The following is a 7,820-nucleotide window of genomic DNA, read 5'->3' on the forward strand; positions in this document are numbered from 1 at the left end:
TTTTGTAAAGACAGGGTTTTGCTATGTTGCCTAGGCTGGTGTCAAACTTCTCAGGTGATCCGCCCACCTTGGCCTCCCAAAGTTCAGGGATTACAGGTGTGAGCCACCACACTCAGCCAGCTTTTCTATTTCTTAAGACAACTCAAATAATCTCATCCTGAACTGTCTTATTGTTGTTTTTTTCTTATTGTTGCCAAGATCCTTCTTGTTAATTTTATCCACTAATTATCTATCCATTTCTCTAAACATAAAGTTAAAGTGATAAAAAATTAGTGCTAATAGCCTGTGAGACTTTCTTTCAATGGCACTCTAAAAACAAATACTATGAGGCAAATATATTTTCAAGAAAACAAGAAATTATTCCACAACATTCTGAAATAAGGCAGGTTTTTCTGCTTAAACTACATGGCTTAATTTATGCTTCTAAATGTATTTATAAAGAAAATATCTTTGTAAAGCTAATATTTATCCAAAAAATATTATCTACCTATCTAGCAAGAATTCTTGGCATTTCTGTTAAAAAGTTGTTTTACTGGCTGGGTGCAGTGGCTCACGTCTATGTAATCCCAGCACTTTGGGAGGCCGAGGCGAGCACATCATCTGAGGTCAGGAGTTCAAGACCAGTCTGGCCAACATGGTGAAACCCCAGCTAGTTGGGAGGTTGAGGCAGGAGAATCGCTTGACCCCAGGAGGAAAGATTGCAGTAAGCCGAGGTTGCACCACTACACTCTAGCCTAGGCGACAGAGCAAGACGCCGTCTCAAAAAAAAAAAAGTTTCACTAGTTAATACAGATATGTATAAATATAATGTGGACATATTAAAAATATTGCAGAACATGAAGAGAATGCCCATTTTTACCATGCAAATTAGATCATTCTTTTCTTTTTTTTTGACATAGGGTCTCACACTGCCTAGGTTTAAGTGCAGTGGCACAATCACGGCTCACTGCAGCCTTGACCTCTTTGGCTCAGGTGATTGTCATACCTCAGCCTTCTGAGTAGCTGGAACTACAGGTGCATGTCACCACGCCCAGCTAATTAAAAACAATTTTTTTTTTTTTTTTTTTTTTGGTAGAGACAGGGTTTTACCATGTTGCCCAGGCTGGTCTCCAACTCCTGAGCTCAATCAGTACTCCCACCTCAGCCCTTGAAAGTGCTGGGATCATAGGAGTGAGACACCACAACTGGTCGATTACTCTAAATCATCCTTTTTCAACTTGTTTCCTGATTTGAACTACAGAATAGAGAAAATTAGTGATTGTTTTCTCACTTTTCCCAAGTTTGGTGCATAAATAGTACTTCCCTAGATGACTATAATAAAAGTTAATTTAGACTGGGTGCAGTGGCTTACACCTGTAATCCCAGCACTTTGGAAGGTCGAGGAGGGCAGATCACTTGAGGCCAGGAGTTTGAGACCAGCCTGGGCAACATGGTGAAACCCTGTCTCTGCTAAAAATATAAAAATTAGCCAGATGTGGTGGCACATTCCTGTAATCCCAGTTACTTGAGAGGCCTGAGGCAGGAATCGCTTGAACATGGTACGTGAACACCAGATGGTGCCACTGCACTCTACCTGGGGGACCGAGCCAGACTCTTGTCTTCCACACCTCCATCCCTAGCCAAAAAGTTACTACCAACAACCAGCAATGGACGTCTTAAGGCAATGAGCTCACAGTGTTGTTCATGGATCCAGCAGCAGTAGCATCCTTTGGGAACGTCTTTTTTTTTTGTTTGAGATTGAGTTGCGCTCTGTCCCTCAAGCTAGAGTACAGGGGTGCAATCTCGGCTCACTGCAACCTCTGCCTCCCAGGTTCAAGCAATTCTCCTGCCTCAGCCTCCCAGATGACTGGGATTACAGTGCGCGCCATCAGGCCCAGCTTTTTTTTGTATTTTTTTAGTAGAGACAGGGTTTTACCATGTTGGTCAGGCTGGTATCTAACTCCTGACCTCAGGTGATCCTCCCGCCTCCGCCTCCCAAAGTGCTGGGATTACAGGTGTGAGCCACCCTGCTGGCCTGCCTTACTATTCTCACAATAGCAAAGAAAATGCTTTCTCTAATTTCATTTGATAATTTGGGTAATTTCAAAGAGAACTTTTAAAGGCACATACGCATCAAAAGCTACCTAGATGTTCTCAGCATAAAGCTGACCTAAACCACCAAAAATAACATAAAGATCAAAAAGACAACATATAAACAATGAAATATACAACACTTAAGTGTGCTACTTAATTTCCCAATGGACTTTCTAAACAACCTAATTTTAAAATCCATGGTGTCACTTGAAACAAGATCTTATATAATTTGTAATAAAATTATTTTATTTATTTATTTATTTATTTATTTTTTGAGACGGAGTTTCGCTCTTGTTACCCAGGCTGGAGTGCAATGGCGCGATCTCGGCTCACCGCAACCTCCGCCTCCTGGGTTCAGGCAATTCTCCTGCCTCAGCCTCCTGAGTAGCTGGGATTACAGGCACACGCCACCATGCCCAGCTAATTTTTTGTATTTTTTAGTAGAGACGGGGTTTCACCATGTTGACCAGGATGGTCTCGATCTCTTGACCTCGTGATCCACCCACCTCGGCCTCCCACAGTGCTGGGATTACAGGCTTGAGCCACCGCGCCCGGCAAAATTATTTATTTTAAAGGAAATTTACCTGAATAGCAAAGAAAAGTTTCCACTCAAAGAAAGTATTTAATACTAAGGCAATTATTAAACTCACAATATTTATTTTAATTTGAAATAAAAACATAAAGGCATGTAAAATAAAAGCATCTTAATCTTATAAATCTTGCAAGTCCCTCATACTATCACATAGTATTACATGCCTATCCCATAGGTAGTTTTACATATATCTCAACAAGGCAATTAACACTTTTCTTAAAAACTGATAATCTCGTTTTTTTTTCTTTTTCCTTGAGTATGGAAGTATAATCTCTCAAATTAAAGAAGTTGGACCCTTACCTTATTATATCCTATGTAACAGTTAACTCAAGGCTGGGCTTGGTGGCTTACGCCTGTAATCCCAGCACTTTGTGAGGCTGAGGCGGGTGGATTATCTCAGGTCAGGAGTTCAAGACTAGCCTGACCAACATGGAGAACCCAATCTCTACTGAAAATACAAAAAATTAGCTGGGCATGGTGGTGCATGCCTGTAATCCCAGCTACTCGGGAGGCCGAGGCAGGAGAATCACTTGAACCTGGGAAGTGGAGGTTGTGGTGAGCCGAGATTGCACCATGGTACTCCAGCCTGGGCAGTAAGAGCAAAACTCTGTCTCAAGAAAAACAAAACCTCAAAATGGATCAAAGACCTAAACATTACGAGCCAGAAAGCAAAAATATGGAGAAAACTTGAGGACACTGAATTTGGTAATTATTCCTTGGATATGACATTGAGAGCACAGGAAACCAAATAAAAAATAAGGGGGGAAAATGTATGACAACTTTATCAAAGTTATAAACTCCTAGCCAGGTGCGGTGGGGCTCACCCCTGTAATCCCTATACTTTGGGAGGCTGAAGTGGATCACCTGAGGTCAGGAGTTCAAGACCAGCCTGGCCAACATGGTGAAACACCACCTCTTCTAAAAACACAAAATTAGCCAGGTGTGTTGGTGCATGTTTGTAATCCCAGCTACTCGGGGGGCTGAGGCAGGAGAATTGCTTGAATCCAGGAGGCAGAGCCTGCAGTAAGGCAAGATCACGCCACTGCACTGTTCAGCCTGGGCAAGAGAGCGAGACATGATCAATCAATCAATCAATACTACTGTGAAGCTGGTGTGGTGGCATACACCTGCAGTCCCACCCACTTGGGAGGCTGAGGTAGGAGGATAACTTGAGCCCAAGAGTTAGAGGATAGCTTGGGCAACATAGCAAGACCCCACTACTTGAAACAAAAAACCTTCTGTGTTGCAAAGGACACAATCAATACAGTGAAAATGCAACTCACAGAACAGGAGAAAATATCTGCAAATCATTTATCTGGTGAGGGCTTAATATTCATAGAATATAAAGAACTCCTACAACTCAGTAACAACAAAAAACCTGGCTAAAAAATCGACAAGGGACATGAGCAGACACTTCTCCAAAGAAGATATATAAAGTGTCAATAAGCATATGAAAAGATGCTCAGCACCACTAATCATTAGGAAAATGCAAATCGAGACCACAATGGGCTATCACTTCATATCCATTAGGATGGTTACTATAAAAAAAATAGTAATTGTTAACTAGGTTGTAGAGAAATGGAACTCTTGTGCACTGTTTGTGGGAATATAAATGGTGAAAACTCTTATCGAAAACATATATAAAATCCAGTGATTCCATTTATGGGTATACACCCAAAAGAACTGAAAGTAGGAATTGGAGTAGGTATTCATATAAGCATGTTTATAACAATATTATTCACAGTAGCCAAAAGATAGAAGCAACTTAAGTTTCCATGGATGGATGAACAGACCAACAAAATGTTTGGTTTGTGTGTGTGCGTGTGTGTGTGTGTGTGTACTGAATTATCATTTTTGCCTTAAAAAGGAAATTTTGACACATGCTATCACATGCCAGATATATTTCAGAATAATATAGACATTATTCTAAGTGAAATAAGCCAGAAACAAAAGGACAAATATTGTATGCTGCCATTAATGTACCTAGAGTAGTCAAATTCAGAGAAAGAAGGTAGAATGGTGACTACTAAGGGCTGGGGCAGGGGGAGGCTAAAAGTGGGGGATGGGATTGTGAAGTTGTTTAATCTGTATAGTTTCAGTTCTGCCAGAGAAAAAGACTTCTGGAGACAGGACACACAATAATTTAACCACTCTTTTTTTTTTTTTTCTTTTGTTGCTCTGTTTGCTTAAATTTAACCATTGTTAGCACTACTCAACTGTGTACTTAAAAACAATTAACACGGCAGTTTTTTTTTTTTAAAGACACAGTCTCACCCTGTTGCCCAGGCCAGAGTGCACTGGTGTAATCAGGGTTCACTGCAGCCTCAACTCCTGATCCTAAGCAGAAGCACCAATTCCTTAATGTATTTACTTATTTTATTTATTTATTTATTTATTTTATTTATTTTAAGGCTAGTCAAGTGAAGCAGTGGGAGTGGAGAAGGAACAGATAAATCTGTAACTGGTTGTGATCAATTAGTTGTAAACATCACTGCACTTGGACCAGCCTACTTATTTATTTTTGAGAGAAGGTCTCCCTCTATCACCCAGGGTGGAATGCAGTGGTGTGATCTCGGATCCTAGAGCCTCCTCCTCCTAGGTTCAAGGAATTCTCCTGCCTCAGCCTCCCAAGTAGCTAGGATTACAGGCATGAGCCACCCAGCCTGAAAATTTTTGTATTTTTAGTAGAGACAGGGTTTCACCATGTTAGTCAGGCTGGTCTTGAACTCCTGACCTCAGGTGGCCTGGCCCCCTTGCCTCCCAAAGTGCTGGGATTACTGGTGTGAGCCACCACGCTCAGTTTACTTACTTACTTGAGACAGAGTCTCCCCCTGTCGCCCAGGCTGGAGTGCAGTGGCGTGTCGAAATTTCAGCTCACTGCAACATCTGCCTCCCTGGTTCAAGCAATTCTCCTGTCCCAGCTTCCTTAGTAGCTGGGACTACAGTCGCATGCTACTATGCCTGGTTAATTTTTTTTGTAATTTTAGTAGAGATGGGATTTCCCCATGTTGGTCAGGCTGGTCTGGAACCCCTGACTTCAGGCGATCCACCTGCCTCCGACTCCCAAAGTGCTGGGATTACAGGTGTGAGCCACCATGTGTGGCTCTACTTATATATTTTTGAGACAGTGTCTCACTGTCACTTAGACTGGAATACAGTGGTGTGATCACAGGTCACTGCAGCCTCGCCCTTAACCTCCTGAGCTTAAGCGATCCTCCAACCTCAGCCTCCCGAGTAGCGGAGACTACAGACTCATGCCACCGTACCTGGCTAATTTTTGTATTTTTTGCAGAGATGGAGTTTCACCATGTTGCCCAGGCTCGTCTTGAGCTTCTGGGCTCAAACAATCCACTTGCCTTGACCTCCCAAAATGCTGGGATTATAGGTGTGAGCCACCATGCCTGGCCAGTAAATTTTATGCTCTTGTCGCCCAGGCCAGAGTGCAATGGCACAATCTCGGCTCACTGCAACCTCTGCCTCCTGGGTTCAAACGATTCTCCTGACTCAGCCTCCAAAGTAGTTGGGATTACAGGTGTCTGCCACCATGCCTGGCTAATTTTTGTAGTTTTAGTAGAGATGGGCTTTCACCATGTTAGCTAGGGTGGTCTTGAACTCCTGACCTGGTGATCCACCTGCCCTGGCCTCCCAAAATGCTGGGATTACCGGTGTGAGCCATGGCGTCTGGTCCAAATTTTTAAAAATTTAGGTAGTAGGCTCTTATCTTAAAGATTCAAAAAATCCTTATTATAAATTCTATTTCCTCTATCTGCACTGTCTTCCTATTGTGAAGACACAATTTACTATAGACCCAAAGATTACCATTTCAAGAATCAGAAACCTGAATGAAGGGGACATTAAAGAAAAAGAATCAGGCTGACACGATGGCTCATGCCTGTAATCCCAGCACTTTGGGAGGCCAAGGCAGGTAGATCACCTGAGGTCAGGAGTTTGAGACCAGCTTGGGCGACACAGCAAGATCCTATCTCTACAAAATAAATGAATAAATAAATATTCATTTTTTACTGAGATGGAGTCTCGCTCTGTCACCCATGCTGGAGTGCAGTGGCGCAATCTCGGCTCACTGCAACCTCTGCCACCCAGGTTCAAGTGATTCTCATGCCTCAACCTCCCAAGTAGCTGGGACTACAGGTGCGCACCACCACACCCAGCTAACTCTTTCGTATTTTTAGTAGATTGATAGTTTCACCATGTTGGCCAGGCTGTTCTAGAACTCCTGACCTCAGGTGATCCACCCGCCTCAGCCTCCAAAAGTGCTGGGATTACAGGTGTGAGCCATTGCGCCCAGCCTAAAACTTTTAAAAAATAAATGAATACTACATAAACTGTATCTTTGGCTGGGCACTCACGCCTGTAATCCCAGCACTTTGGGAGGCCGACGTGGGTGGATCATGAGGTCAAGGGACCGAGACCATTCTGGTCAACATAATGAAATGCTGTCTCTACTAAAAATACAAAAAATCAGCTGGGCGTAGTGACACATGCCTCTTATCCCAGCTACCTGGGAGGCTAATACAGAATTGCTTGAACCCAGGGAGCGGAGGTTGCAGTGAGCTGACATTGCGCCACCATACTCCAGCCTGGCAAGAGTGAGATCTCAAAAGAAAAAAACAAAGAAACTGTATCTTCAATAATATAAAGAAATGTGTGCAATTTTGGACTGCTCTACATTAATTTTAAAATCTAAATTTAGTAATATGAAAAAGTATACAACTGACAACATTCTTTCATTCCATTTCTTCTTCTATTTACAAAGTAGTAATCAAATCCATATTGTATTAAGATCTTTAGGATCAGTATACACACGAGCTTAAATTTATTATAGCAAATCCTAACAGGCAAGCAGGATTACGAAATTTCAAAATGTGTTCATCTTTATAATTCAGTAGATAATGTCAATAAATTAGCACCTTATAAATTTATCTCCACTAAATTAATTTTGCTCAAGTTTCAAATCAGTAAGACATAGTTAATGTGACTATGTAACTTTTCATATATTCATTCTTAAGGACTCAGTAAGGGCTTTACTGTGTAGAATAATCACATGAATTGTTCATACTGTTAACTGACTTTTCTGCTATGGTTCTTTCAACAGATCATCAATAATTAAACCATGCTCATTCAAAACACTAAATGC

General features: G+C 41.8%; 1 protein-coding gene across 3 annotated transcripts in view; it reads right to left on the reverse strand.

Moving 5' to 3' along the window:
* The window catches only part of UBE2K (ubiquitin conjugating enzyme E2 K), an 82,134-nt gene that overhangs the window by 9,266 nt on the left and 65,048 nt on the right, over positions 1 to 7,820 (reverse strand). The gene's annotated exons all lie outside the window — the stretch shown is intronic.

This window comes from Cebus imitator, unplaced genomic scaffold (genome assembly GCF_001604975.1).
Source record: "Cebus imitator isolate Cc_AM_T3 unplaced genomic scaffold, Cebus_imitator-1.0 Scaffold47, whole genome shotgun sequence".
NCBI lineage: Eukaryota > Metazoa > Chordata > Mammalia > Primates > Cebidae > Cebus > Cebus imitator.